The following is a 15,763-nucleotide window of genomic DNA, read 5'->3' on the forward strand; positions in this document are numbered from 1 at the left end:
GAAATTATAAAGAAAACTGTCTTCAAATTTGGTTTAGGAGACCATTTTAATGCATGTAATTTACAGCAATCTTTATCTTATATGAGTTTTGAGTCTTGTGCTCAGCCTTATGATTTAAAGAAATAACCTTCTAAAAGGTTATTTTTATGTGTGTTAATCACTTTATCATCTCAGATATTTTCAGCACTTTAAATAGCTTAGTTAATGTTGAAGAACTTACTTTTTCGGTTATAGTCTATTTCATTGTTACATCTCTTCTTTTACCCCTCACAGCCAATTCATTAGCAGGATTCTTCTGTTTCTAAAGTATGGCTTGTATCATGCACTCCTTTGTCTTAACTGCTGTCTCTCAAGTTCAAATTACCATCCTTTCTTCCTTAGACTTCTGCAGCAGCATTCTAACACAGCTTGCTTCTACTTTTGCCCTTCTATCCTCCATTTTCTAAGCAGCAACCGAGTACTCCTTGAAAAATGGAAAAACTGATCATGTTACACTTTTAAGTAAAACTTATCCCTCTCAGCAATTCTGTGCCAAGAAGTCTTACAGAGCTGTTACAGAAAACAGGAAGGTGTTCTAGAAAACAGGAATTACCATCACCATTTTATGCTCAATCTAACATATTTAATTAGCTTGTATCACTATTCACTTTTCATTACTGAGCTCCTCTGTACAGAAGACTGATGATGTTACCTGCCTCAAGTCTGAGCTGAAACTGTCAACAAAATTCCCCAAACCAATCAACCAAACAAACAGCAAAAGACCAATAAACTCACCCTGCATCAATTACAGAGGGTACTGTGAACATGGGTGGAGTGATGTCTGTGTATTTGTACCCTGGCCATTTGGACTGAGTTAATTAACAACAATCGCCTTGTTTTCTTCGTTTACTTGTTAAATTAGTCAACCCTGGAAAAACTGAGATAAAGTATGTCTAAATGAACCAGGCCATGCCGTACACATTACAAGGAAGACATTCACCAATATTTTAATTTTCCCTCAAAACTCAGGACAGTAGAAGCCTTGGTACCCATTTGTTGGCTGTCTCTCTAGAACCCACCCAGAGATGTTTCATGTGTGTGTGCTCAGTTGCTCTGTCATGCCCAACTCTTTGCGACCCCATGGACTTCACCCTGCCAGGCTCCTCTGTCCATGGAAATTTCCAGGCAAGACTATTGGAGTGGGTTGCCATTTCCTTCTCCAGGAGATCTTCCCAACCATGACAACTCAATTCACTTCCTTAGTTTGTACAGTTTCAGTGAGGGGCTGTAACATTGGATAATCTGTTTCTGGAAGACACTTAAAAATAAGGATAATTTTCCAGAGTAGGATGACAGGTAGGGAGCTGTATACGATAGAAAAAATATTGAATTTAGAATTATTTAAATTATTATTTAGAATTATTTGTCATAAGAAATTAATACTCAGCTCTTATAAGCACACAGTTATGCCTTCTTTAAAGGACTGTTACAAAGATAACTGAATGAGATGAATTCCTGTGGAAGTACTTTGACTGTTGCCTGACCAGTAAGAGTTTAAGTGATATTGGTTGTATGCATATGACCGTAATAATTCAAAGAGAGCTGTGGGTAAAAACCAGTAGATTATGATTTTTTGCTCTCCTAAACACTGCATAATCTTGTTACCTGGATCAGCAAAGGGAATTCTAACCTGGAGCTTCTCAAAAGTTTATTTTTTATTCTCTTAGAAGAGATAGTCTTCTTAACAATAACCAGAGAGGAGGAAAGAGCTGGAAATGGTTGTGGTAAAAATTCTTGAATATGTTTGCTGAGGGATGGAGGGGTTATAAGCAGAGACTGCCAGGAAGTAAGTCCTGTTTTTCCTGATCCTTGAGGATCCATTTATTGATGCTAAAGGAAAACAATGTCAAGAGACATCGCTATGCTTGTTATTCACTTCCCTTGGGATGTTCCTTAATTTCAGTGTTTTTATTTTCTATGCGGTTGAAATGATGTCTTTTTCCTTCTTTAAAATTCTTACAGATAGAAGGAAATGTTAACAAATCAACTGGTTGCTTGATTAATTAATCAACCAGTATATCTAACTCTAACTCCCCTAAGTGTGCATACCATGTGGCCAATGAAGACTTTAAAAAACTTGAAGGCAATAAATGCAGCCCCAGAGGTCCACAAATGATTTGACTAGACCTCAAAGTTATTACAAGCTGTTCTGACACTCTCAGCTAGGTCATGTTATTCTGTTATTGGACACATACATGAAACAAAACAAAGCTACTTTATAATTTTGTCTAAGGATAAAAAAAACAACGTCACTGTGCCAGTCATAAAATACCAAATATCCTCCTCTCTTGGCTAAAATGAGTGTCTACTACTTAAAAAAAAAAAGCCAATTACAGCTTTAATCTCCTTCTTCTCTGCCCTCTATATAGATAAAATCTTATCTAGATACCTAGTCTTAGAATGGCCCTTGCATAGACAACATACAATCTGGAGCAGACCATCACTTCCTTAGATCCTCCCTCAAATCAGTCAACCAAAGCACCAATCATATAATAGATTATTTTTTAATTGAAGTGTAATTGATTTACAATACTGCTATTAGTTTTAGATGTATAGCAAAGTGATTCAGTTATGTATACATGTATATATATGTACATATATATAAGATTTTTCCATTTTTTTCAGATTTTTTTCCATTATAAGTTATCATAAGATATTGAATATTGCTCTTTATGTTGTACAGTAACCCCTTTGGTAACCATAAGTTTGTTTTCTATGTCTGTGAAGCTATTTATATTTTAGAGGTAAGTTCAATTGTATAATCTTTTAGATTCCATATATAAATGATAAATGGTATTTGTCTTTCTCTTTCTTACTTAGTATGATGATGTCTAGATCCATCTATGTTGCTGCAAATGGTATTATTTCATTGTTTTTATGTCTGAGTAGCAAAGAGTCGGACACGACTGGGTGACTGAACTGAACTGAACTGAATATTCTGTTGTATACATGTATCACATCTTTATCCAGTCATCTGTCAATGGACATTTAAGTTGTTTCCATTGTCTTGGCTGTTGTAAATAGTGCTTCTATGACTATTGGGCTGCATATATCTTTTCAAGTTAGGGTTTTCTCCAGATATATGCCCAGGAGTGGGATCACTGGATCATATGGTAAGTCTATGTTTAGTTTTTTTAAGGAATTTCCATACTGTTCTCCAGAGTGACTGCACCAATTTAGATTCTCACCAACAGTGTAGGAGGCTTCCTTTTTTCCCCAACTTCTCCAGCATTTATTGTTTGTAAACTTTTTGATGGTGGCCACTCTGACCAGTGTGAGGTTAAGGTCAGACTTTTGGATTAAGGCAGATAGATTATCAGAAAGCAGATATTTGGACCTCAGTTCTTAGATCTGGAAAGAATTGCTTCCTCTGAGCTATATTTCTGTATAATGCCTTTGAATCTTATTAATAAATGCTATAAGAAGCAGCTGTGTTTAACTATATGTATATACGTCAGATATTTTGGGGAACCACTGTTCAGTGTATCTCATTCTCCCTCATATGAATCATCTTGAAAGAAATTATAGAACTAGGAGTCAGTAATTTAGTTTTCCTTGTAAACAGATTTGTTTCTTCTTACAATTAGTGAAAATCATATGACAGATAATGTTTCTCCATTCTCTACTTCATTTTTTGAATCAAAGAAACATAGAGAATCATAACAACACTTGAAAAAACTTCAAACTGAAGATCCTTTCTGGTGATTTCCCACTTTATTTAAAGGGAGCTCATAACACTTTTACAGGCTTGACTTAATGTCAGCATTTATCCTATTATCCGCAAATCATCATCCTGTTTTTCCTTTTTAAATTAATATTTTCCTTATTCTTTCTTTTAGTGCACTTTAATACTTCAAATTCTTAAAGAAAAAAGTGGAATGTAGCATAATAAAGGAACATATAAATAGACATGTAAGTAAATAGGTAGTTTCAATATAAGAAGAGCTTATGAAGACATGGATTTTTCTAAGGAGAGCTTTTTTAGCCTTCCTCTTAGTATATTGTATTGAGCAGCCTTCCCCAGGAGTTCATATAAAAGCTTTTTATTGTGGGCTAGAAGTTTCTAAATGATTTGATGCTGCCCACTACTCCAGCCTCTTATGTCATTTTCCTTCCAGGTAGCAAAATCAACTTTTCTTATTCTTTGAAAATCACAAGCTTCTACCTGTACTTACATGGGTGTTTATTGTCCTAGATCTTTGCATGATATATTATCTGAGTTTGAAATATCACTTCCTAACAAAGACATTCTCTAACCATTTAGATCTAAACTGTGCCCTATCCTACCCCAACAATTTCTGTATTCATACTCCCATTTATTCCTATTTTTGGTGTTTCAAGGATAGCATCTTTTTTTGGTTGGAGTTCCCTGTGCTGTACAGTGAGTACTTATTAGGTATCTATTTTATATACTGTAGTGTGTATATGTCAATCCCAATCTCTCAATTTATCCCTTCCCTCTTTCCTCTCTGGTAATCCTAGGATTGTAATTCTATTCTGTTTTGTAAATAAGTTCATTTGTACCATTAAAAAAAATTCCACATACAAGTGATATCCTATGATATTTGTCTTTCTTTGTCTGACTTACTTCACTCAGTATGACTTCACTCGAGGACCATCTATGTTGCTGCAAATGGCATGATTTCATTTTTTTTTTATGGTTGAGTAACATTCTATTGTGTATGTGTACCACATCTTCTTTATGCATTCACCCATCAATGTACATTTAGGTGGCTCCATGTCCTGGCTATTGTAAAAGTTCTGTAGTGAACATTGGGGTTCATGTATCTTTTCAAATTATGGTTTTCTCTGGATATATGCCCAGGAGTGGGGTTGGTGGATCATATGATAGCTCTGCTGCTGCTGCTGCTGCTAAGTCGCTTCAGTCGTGTTCGACTCTGTGCAACCCCATAGACAGCAGCCCACCAGGCTCCCCCGTCCCTGGGATTCTCCAGGCAAGAACACTGCTCTATTTTATTATAAAACTTGTAGAGGAACACATAGGCAGAATGTTCTCTGACATAAATCACTTTGACCTACCTACTAGAGTAGTGAAGATAAAAATAAACATATGGGACCTAATTAAACTTAAAAGCTCCTGTACAACAAAGCAAACCATAAACAAAACAAAAAGACAACCCACAGAAAGGGAGAAAATGTTTGCAAATGAAGTGGCTGGCAAGGGATTATCTCCAAAATATACAAGCAAATCATGTAGCTCAGTAACAACTACAACAAAAAATCCAACAAATAACCCAATCAAAAAATGGACAGGAGATGTAAATAGATATTTTTCCAAAGAAGACATACAAATGACCATAAAGCACATGGAAAGATGCTCAACATCACTAATTATTAGAGAAATTCAAATCAAAACTACAATGAGGCATCATCTCAACAGATCATAATCCTCATCAAAAAAGTCTATAAACAATAAATGCTGGAGAGGGTTTGGAGAAAAAGGAACCCTTCTACACTGTTGGTGGGAATGTAAACTGGTACAGCTACTCTGGAGAACAATATGGAGGTTAATTAAAAAACTAAAAGTAGAGTTCTCATTTATTCCTTTTGTTTTATTGAGATATATAATTGATATAAAATATTAATTTCAGGAGTCTAATTGTAGTTAGTATCAATTACCACATATAGTTACAAATTTTTCAAACTACTGGAATTAGTAGTTATAAGCAATGAGATTTATGTGTTCAGCTTCTTATTATCTATCCCCTTCGCTATAATGTAAGCTTCACAAAGGCAGGGACTTGATCTTCTGCATTCAGATAGAGATAAATGTTTACTGAATGCCTGAATGAAATGCATCAACCCCAGAGGACAACTTGACTAATTTATTTATGACCAAATAGTTGAGCCAAATCACATACACCTGTCTCATATCTCAGACTCACTGGCTTTTACTCTCTGTCTGCTTTTACCTATTTTGAGCTGTGTGCTCAACCCAAACTTCCTTCTCTTAAAACTAACCCCAGAGTATTGATATATTGTCACTACATGCTAATCTTTTAAAATGTGAGCCTATTTCTAGATATCTTAATTATTTTTCACAGGTAGGAAAAGGTAAGACTGTAATATATTTCTTATTCTATAAATGGAGAATTTGGGAATAGAGGCAGGAGAAGCTTCCACTGCTGATGTCATGAGTGTTTGAATCACCTGTACTACTCACCATAACTTGCTTCACTTTCCTAACCAATTATTGTAAGATTTTTATTTCTCACTATATGTCATGTATTTTTTTTTAAATAGTGGCTCTGTAAGGTCAGTGTGTGAACTGGTGCTGATCTAGGTACACCAGAATCACATTAATATGGGAATTTCTGGGGTTAATTTTATATTCTGAATTAGGGGATTTGGAGAAAAACCTGGGAATCTATTCTTTTAAAGAGGTCTCTAAATAACTATAACATATAACTTAAGATCATTATTAATTTTTTGGATATTAATTACATAAAAATTTTGGCTCATTTGTGATAGAGACCAAATGTAAGAATATGCACACAATAGAGGAGAGTGATCTCAGATAAAGGGAAAGTAGTTACTGGCAGTCAGGAGAGGAGAAGAGTTTAAAGTTCAGATTCAGGTCATTTAATTCAAATTACTGTCTATCAAGTCCTGTTTTGAAGGTCAGGTCTGGTTTAATTGGTTGTACTATTGTCCATATTGTCTAGACAGAAGTAGATGAATTTGGGTCTGTATTTCTAGGTGCCAGTAAGTAGAGATCTACTTTTTAAGTTGGAATAGATTTTTTTGATGGTCATCATCAAAAATCTCTGCAGATAATAAATGTTGGAGAGGGTGTGGAGAAAAGGAAACCCTTGTACACTGTTGGTGGGAATGTAAACTGGCTCAGCCACTATGGAGAACAGAATGAAGGAAAAAATAAATATTATGATCTTGGTCCACTCATGAGCTCTTGTTTGCTTTGGCCAGTTTTTGTAAACATCTGAATTTTTCTCAAGGCAGTCTTCATGTCCTTGTTCCCGCTGTAGATCAGCAGGTTTACAAGTGGAGTCACTGATGAGTACAGCAAGGTTACAATCTTCTGTATCCCAGCTGGATTTCCAGGGGTTGGGCTGATGTACATCATCATGATGGTTCCATAGAACAGAGATACCACAGCCAGGTGGGAACCACAAGTGGAGAAGGCCTTACGTCTGCCAGCAGCTGAAGGGACATGCAACACTGCTCTGAGAACCAGGGTGTAAGACCCAAGAATGAAAAAGAAGGTGATAAAGATTATAAGAGAGCTCAATATAGAATAGGAAAGCTCAATTCCAGGGGCAGGGATGCAGGACAGGGCCAGAAGGGGACCAGGGTCACAGACAAAATGGTCAATGGTATTGGGGCCACAAAAGGGGAGTTGGGTGATGAAATAGATAGGGACTGGATAGCAGAGGAAGGCTGTTACCCAGCAGAGGCCCACCAAGTTCATGGAGAGATGGCTGCTCATGATGGTAAGATAGTGGAGAAGTCGGCAGATGGCCAAGTATCGATCAAAGCCATGAGGGGTGGTAAGAAGGTCTCAGTAATGCCCATGGAGAAGAAGAAGTAGAACTGGAGGAAGCAGGCAGCGAAAGAGATGGTTTTGGTCTCAGACAGGAAGTTCCTTAACATATTGGGAACAGTGGTGTTGATGTAACACATCTCCAGGAACGAGAAGTTGGCCAACAGAGTGTACATGGGAGTGTGGAGTCTGTGATCCAGCTTCACTGCAAAGACAGTGGCCCCATTCCCCATCAGTGTCAGGATGTAGGACGCAGAGAAGAGCACAAAGAGGAGGACTCGAGCCTCTAGAGCAGGGAAAGCTCAGGAGTATGAATTCAGTCACTGTGCTGACTCCTGACACATTCATGGCTTCCTAAGAGGTGGAGAGGAAAAAATGACAGCCACAGAGATGACCTTACTCTCTAATCTTCAGGAATATTTCCTTTCAGAGATCTGTAAGTCCCTCAGATTCTATTACTGTATTAATAATGTAAATACGCTGCTGAAGACGGTCAAACTTCAGAATGCTCGATATGAAAAAGCTTTGAATTTTGGACTTTCTCATTCCTCTTTCAGTATTTTCTTAGACCCAGCAAAACTCCAAAAAAGCAGTTTGGAGAAGATTAATGACAGTACTTGCAAATATAAATTGGTATTTTATATTTGTATCTATAGAATAAGATATGTAGACCCTTAATATTAGACATAGAATTTCAATTCTGTGTTTATTTGGTATTAGAGTCATAATACTAGGTAGGCATCACAAGAGGAGGAGAAATGTAACAAACAATGCAATGACATTCTGTGCATTTCACTTTTATTCTGGATCAATGTTAGAATTATAAATGTCAGCCTCCTAAGGTGTTCTGAAAACCCAGACAAGAAATGTCATGTGCCATTGTTTCTTCAGTGTTCAGAATGGTTTTTTAACTCACAAAAATATGGAAAGTCTAGACATCTACATAATAGTCCTTTTACTTGCTGTTTTAATACTTCTGTAAAATCTTGGTTTAGGTTGAAATCAGGAAAACTATAGAAGATCTGATATATCACAGACTTTTGAGATTTTTGCACGAGATGTCATGATTCTTAGAAAACTTGCTATTCTTCTAGTTTATGTTTAGATGCAGAGGATCATAAATATCAGATACCCATAAACAGAGACCTCTAGGAACCAAGGACAGTGATGGGAGTCTTAAGTGCCCTCTGGACATGGATTCCTCAGAGGAATTCTACTCTCTCCTCTTGTCCCCATCCAATTACAGATGTGGAAGGTTAGAGTTGTTTTGGTAAATTGATTAATCATCTTTGTTAAAGCTTCTTTCTCTGACTCTGAGTGAGACTTAGTCTTGAACACTGTGTGACTTCTATGGTGAGAGAAGCAAAACAAAGCCACTGAAATCACCTGAGATTCTGTTGCCAGTCATTTGGTCTTAATTTATTAATTTATTTTCTGGATCACTTCTGTTATTGAGAGACAGTTATCATTTGTATGAAAATGACCCAAGTGACGTGATTGAGTGAGGATACTTATTCAGGAAAATATAAGTGCAGAATACAAACCTAGAAACCTTCAATAACAGTATTCTAGCTGAGAATATTTATTCACATATTCATGATAAAATGTAATACTTTCCAGATCACATAATGTTATAGCTTTAAGGATGATCTTGATGATTGCAATTAGTGACATAACAGATAAGAGGAAAAGTTTTTCGTATCACACTTCACTGTAAGTTTCCTCTTTAGTCTGTAAATAGATCATATATGGCAGAGCAAAGCTGTGAATAATTCCTCTGTAGGAGAAACTGAGAGTTACCCAGAAGCCACAGTAACCATGAGGAAAGAGAAAACAGCAAGAAATATTTGGTCCTGATGTGGGTGGGGATTCCATTGACTTTGTAAACCATATGGGAGTGAACTCAGCAATTTGGACTGTTCAGTCATCACCTTGCTCTTCCTCCTTGAAGAGGCAGTGGACCATCATTTTCTCTGTGGCAGAGCCAAACACAGCTAAAAATAGGGAAGGCTTAAGTTTTTTTTTTTTCCTGCCCTGTTCCTCATAGCTGCTTTGTCAGTTATTTCCAGATGTCACTTTGCTAACATCTTTGTTCCCCCAAAGACCTGGTTTTGACTGGGTACAACTAACTCCTGGTTAATAAGAACAGAATTTATACACACTGAAGCTCTTACCTTGTTCTTATCTCCCTCATTTCTCTGATTCCCAGACTTCTTAGCTGCAGGGATGAATCTGCTTAAATTAATTTATAAACCTGAGATTCTATTATTTTCATGACACACAAAAGAAGGCAGAGCTAAAATGAACATCTAAGAGTTGTCTTATATTACCTCTTCTGAACCTGTCTTCTTGTAGAACTCAAGGGTCTGACTTATCTTCTGTTTCTGCTGCAGCAAAAGGCATGTAAGATGGAGGGCATGGCTTGTTTGGCAGCCAGGGGCCCAGAGAGCTCGTTAACCTTGCTAGACACTGATACTGGTTTGGAAAGAACCTGGCATATTTGCTGAAAAACAGAGACTTATCTGAAGCCTATGTTTTATTTCTCCTAAGGGATATAGTCTCCTATGAATTCTAAAACTGAGTATTTATGAGGGAAGATTATTAATCATATCCCAAATGTTCCCTTCCATTGGGAGTCCTTCTTTGGCCCTTTGGGACCCTGTTTCTCCAATAGTGGATGATCATCTCATGTTATTTTTAGAGCAGATGTTTATTTTGTCCTTTGGTCTGGTTACCTTTGTGATGGTGCAAACACTCAGCATCATCAGTTTAGCTAAAGTATGATGTTTTTGTTTATCTTTTATTCCTTTACATTCAATTTTATTCCTTTTTTGAGTCTGTCTGCAAGTTTTGAACTCTCTTATGTGTTAATATCAGAGTTGCCTTATGATAGTTCTTTCTTTTTCCTATGGATTCACTCTGGCTTGAAAATATTATTTCATTTCGTTCTTTGGTAAAAGGCTCTCTCTTCTGGGTTGAGCTCTGTGCTTTTAGCCTGATAGTAATAAGTAAAATATCATTTCATGGTGAACAGGGCCCAGGAAACTGTGGTACAAGTGGTGAAATGCCAAACTTTTAGAAGATTCATCTCCTTCTAGTCCTTTAAACTATGTCTCTAAAAGTTGACATGACTGTTGAAATTGCCTTGCTTCTTTTAGAGATGACCTAAACTTCTGAACCCCTTTGTTTTTATTACTTGCATGTGTGTGCATATGCATATAGGTATGTATGAATTTAGATCAGATATTTACTTTTTATTTTTAATATTGGTTTGGAACAGTCTCTAATGAGATGGACTCTTGCTAACAATTTACTAATAACTACATATCATTTGAGTGAACTCTGGGAGTTGGTGATGGACAGGGAGGCCTGGCGTGCTGTGATTCATGGGGTCGCAAAGAGTCAGACATGACTGAGCGACTGAACTGACTGACTCACTGACTGACATCATTTACTGACAAAAAGAGGTTTTTCTGGGGAGGGGGATATTACTTTACCTTGCTCATTTTCTCAGCATCATTTCTGTAAGGTAGAAGTGTTTTTGTCTTTTAAATGGTAACATCACTTCTTCCATCATGAAAATTGATATCTAAGGATGCCTGGTCATCAAGTTTTTTAGAATGGTTTATTTATTAAAATGTTTGCAATCAGAGAAGAAAAATAAAAGGAATCTAGATTGGAAAAGAAAAAACTCTCACTGTTTGCAGATGACATGATCCTCTACATAGAAAACCCTAAAGACTCCACCAGAAAATTACTACAGCTAATCAATGAGTATGGTAAAGTTGCGGGATATAAAATCAACACACAGAAATCCCTTGCATTCCTATACACTAACAATGAGAAAACAGAAAGAGAAATTAAGGAAACAATTCCATTCATCATTGCAATGAAAAGAATAAAATACTTAGGAATGAATCTACTTAAAGAAACAAAAGACCTATATATAGAAAACTCTAAAACACTGATGTAAGAAATCAAAGATGACACAAATAGATGGAGAAATATACCATGTTCATGGATTGGAAGAATCAATATAGTGAAAATGAGTATAATACCCAAAGCAATCTATAAATTCAATGCAGTCCCTATCAAACTACCAACAATATTTTTCATAGAACTAGAACAAATTATTTCACAATTTGTATGAAAATACAAAAAACCTAGAATAGCCAAAGCAATCTTTAGAAACAAGTATGGAATTGGAGGAATCAACCTGCCTGACTTCAGACTATAGTACAAAGGTATAGTCATCAAGACACTATCGTACTGGCACAAAGACAGAAGTATAGATCAATGGAACAAAAATAAAATCCATGCACCTATGGACACCTTATCTTTTAGAAAGGAGGCAAGAATATCCAATGGAGAAAAGACAATCTCTTATTTTTATTTTTATTGGAGGCTAATTATTTTACAATATTATATTGGTTGGTTTTGCCATACATTGACATGAATCCGACCCGGGTGTACGTGAGCTCCCCCTCCCGAACCCCCCTCCCACCTCCCTCCTCCCCTTATCCTCCCTCTGGTCATCCCCGCATACCAGCCCCGAGCATCCTGTAACATGCATCGACCCTGAACTGGCGATTCGTTTCACATAAGATAATATACATGTTTCAATGCCATTCTCCCAAACCATCCCACCCTCACCCTCTCCCACAGAGTCCCAAAGACTAGAAAAGACAATCTCTTTAAAAAGTGGTGCTGGTAAAACTGGTCAACCACTTGTAAAAGAATGAAACTAGAATACTTTCTAAAACCATACACAAAAATAAACTCAAAATGGATTAAAGATCTAAACGTAGGTCATAAACTATAAAACTCCTAGAGGAAAACATAGGCAAAACACCCTCCAACATAAATCACAGCAGGATCCTCTATGACCCACCTCCCAGAGTAATGGAAATAAAAGCAAAAATAAGCAAATGAGACCTAATTAAACTTAAAAGCTTTTGCACAACGAAGGAAACTTTAATCAAGGTGAAAAGACAGCCTTCAGAATGGGAGAAAATAATAGCAAATGAAGCAACTGACAAAGAATTGACCTCAAAAATATACAAGCAACTCCCACAGCTCAATTCCCAAAAAATAAATGATCCAGTCAAAAAATGGGCTAAAGAACTAAACAGACATTTCTCCAAAGAAGACATCAGTTCAGTTCAGTTCAGTTCAGTCACTCAGTCATGTCCGACTCTTTGCGGCCCATGAATCACAGCACGCCAGGCCTCCCTGTCCATCACCAACTCCCGGAGTTCACTCAAACTCATGTCCATCGAGTCGGTGATGCCATCCATCCATCTCATTCTCTGTTGTCCCCTTCTCCTCCCGCCCCCAATCTCTCCCAGCATAAGAGTCTTTTCCAGTGAGTCAACTCCAGTGGTCGCATGAGGTGGCCAAAGTATTGGAGTTTCAGCTTTAGCGTCAGTCCTTCCAATGAACACCCAGGATTGATCTCCTCTAGAATGCACTGGTTGGATCTCCTTGCAGTCCAAGGGACTCTCAAGAGTCTTCTCCAGCACCACAGTTCAAAAGCATCAGTTCTTCGACGACCAGCTTTCTTCACAGTCCAACTTTCACATCCATACATGACCACGGGAAAAACCATAGCATTGACTAGACGGACCTTTGTTGGCAAAGCAGTGTGTCTGCTTTTTAATATGCTATCTAGGTTGGTCATAACTTTCCTTCCAAAGAGTAAGCGTCTTTTAATTTCATGGCTGCAGTCAGCATCTGCAGTGATTTTGGAGCCCCCCAAAATAAAGTCTGACACTGCTTCCACTGTTTCACCATCTATATCCCATGAAGTGATGGGACCAGATGCCATGATCTTTGTTTTCTGAATGTTGAGCTTCAAGCCAATCTTTTCACTCTCCTCTTTCACTTTCATCAAGAGGCTTTTGAGTTCCTCTTCACTTTCTGCCATAAGGGTGGTGTCATCTGCATATCTGAGGTTATTGATATTTCTCCCAGCAGTCTTGATTCCAGCTTGTGCTTCTTCATACAGATGGCTAAAAAACACATGAAAAGATGCTCAACGTGACTCATAATCAGAGAAATGCATATCAAAACCACAATGAGGTACCATCTCATGCTGGTCAGAATGGCTGCTATCAAAAAGTCTACAAACAAATGCTGGAGAGGGTGAGGAGAAAAAGGAACCCTCTTATACTCTTGGTGAGAATGCAAACTCGTATAGCCACTATGGAGCACAGTGTGGAGATTCCTTAAAAAACTGGAAATAGAACTCCCATACGACCCAGCAATCCCACTGCTGGGCATACACACTGAGGAAACCAGAATTGAAAGAGACTCGTGTACCCCAATGTTCATCACAGCACTGTGTGCAATAGCTAGGACATGGAAGCAACCTAGATGTCCATCTGCAGACAAATGGATAAGAAAGCTGTGGTACATATACATAATGGAATATTATTCAGCTATTAAAAAGAATGCATTTGAATCATTTCTAATGAGTTGGATGAAACTGGAACCTATTATACAGAGTGAAGTAAGTCAGAAAGGAAAACACCAGTAGAGTATATTAGCGCATATATATGGAATTTAGAAAGATGGTAATGATAACCCTATATGCGAGACAGCAAAAGAGACACAGTTGTAAAGAACAGACTGTTGGACTCTGTGGGAGAAGGGTTTGATGATTTGAGAGAATAGCATTGAAACATGTATATTATCATATGTGAAATAGATCTCTAGTCCAGGTTTGATGCGTGGGACAGGGTGCTCAGGGCTGGTGCACTGGGATGACCCAGAGGGATGGGTTAGAGAGGGAGGAAGGAGGGGGTTTCAGGATATGGAACACATGTACACCCATGGCTGAATCTTGTGAATGTATGGCAAAAAGCACCATAATATTGTAAAGTAATTAGCTTCCAATTAAAATAAATAAATAAATTTTAAAAATGTTTGGTGTTTGAGGGTACAAAGAATTTTTTGACATTAATATCTGACAAAATTATGATTAGGAACAAAGAATTTCTTTAACTATCATAAGATGAAATGTGATGTTTCTGATATTTGAACTGAAATCACAGAATTTAATCGGAGTGAGTTGAGGAACACTTGAGCTTTAATATATCTATATCTCTAAATATATAGTAAAGTTCTCCCTCCTGTACAATCATGATCTGACCACTAAGCAAACCAAGCAGACTTCAGTAACTACACGTAACAGGTGATAGAGATTTCACAGAATTAGTAAAAAAAAAAAGTCAAATAAATAGCAGAAACATAAGCAACAAAAACCATAACCACAACAAAACTTGGAGAAGTGGGGGGAATTTGATGTTCAGAGTTTTCACTTTATATTATTTAAAACATCCCATTTTAAATAAGAGAGACACATGCAAGACATACAAAGAAATCATATGGCCCATATACAGGAAAAAACATCAGTCCAAATGTGGGTCTTACTAGGTAAATAATTTAAATGATCTTTTATAAACAAGCTCAAAGAATTAAAGAAACTTGTCTAAAGAATTAAATAAAATTATGAGAATTATGTTTCACCAGATAGAAAACATCAAGAAAGATACGTGAATTATAAAATATATCAGATGGAAACTGTTGAAAAGTACAGTAACTGAAATAAAAATTCAATACAGGGGTTCAACCCTGTATTTGAATTGGTAGAAGCAAGATTCAGCAAACTTGAAAATAGGTTAATTAAGATTATCCAATCTGAAGTGAAAGTGAAAGGGAAGTATCTCAGTCGTGTTCGACTCTTTGCGACCCTGTGGATTGTAGCCTACCAGGCTCCTCCCTCCATGGAATTCTCCGGGCAAGAATACTGGAGTGGGTTGTCAATTCCTTCTTCAAATCTGAAGAATAGAAGCCAAAGAAATGAAGAAAAATGATCAATTAAAGAAAGCTGTAGGACACCATCAAGCATACCAACATATAATGGGAATTCAAGAAGTAGAAAAGAGATAAAAAGATGGTGAAAGAATCTTCGAAGAAGTAATAGGTGAATACATGAGAGAGTCAATTTTTAGGTAGGTTGATAAAGAGTCCAGGGCCCTCGAGGAGGAGAATGGGGTCTGGGGCTTTCAAGGAGGAGAAAAGTGAAAACTTTTTTTTCTACATTCTTTCTTTTAGCCACATAAAACGTTTTTTCTTTAAGCCCTGAGCTAATGGCTCAAGGGTATTTTTTTCTCCAGTTCAGTCGCTCAGTCGTGTCTG

At 37.1% G+C, this 15,763-nt stretch overlaps 3 pseudogenes across 2 annotated transcripts in view; all 3 read right to left on the minus strand.

The window, feature by feature from the left end:
* LOC148776647 (olfactory receptor 11G2-like) overlaps window positions 1–15,763 on the minus strand; it is a 71,797-nt pseudogene that overhangs the window by 18,047 nt on the left and 37,987 nt on the right. The gene's annotated exons all lie outside the window — the stretch shown is intronic.
* Window positions 1–15,763, minus strand: part of LOC148776648 (olfactory receptor 11G2-like) — a 58,137-nt pseudogene that overhangs the window by 4,377 nt on the left and 37,997 nt on the right. The window lies entirely within an intron of this gene.
* Window positions 6,893–7,999, minus strand: LOC148776649 (olfactory receptor 11H6-like; annotated as a pseudogene).

This window comes from Moschus berezovskii, chromosome 9 (genome assembly GCF_049115385.1).
Source record: "Moschus berezovskii isolate FMDL1 chromosome 9, NW_MosBer_1.0, whole genome shotgun sequence".
In the NCBI taxonomy this organism is placed as follows: Eukaryota; Metazoa; Chordata; class Mammalia; order Artiodactyla; family Moschidae; genus Moschus; species Moschus berezovskii.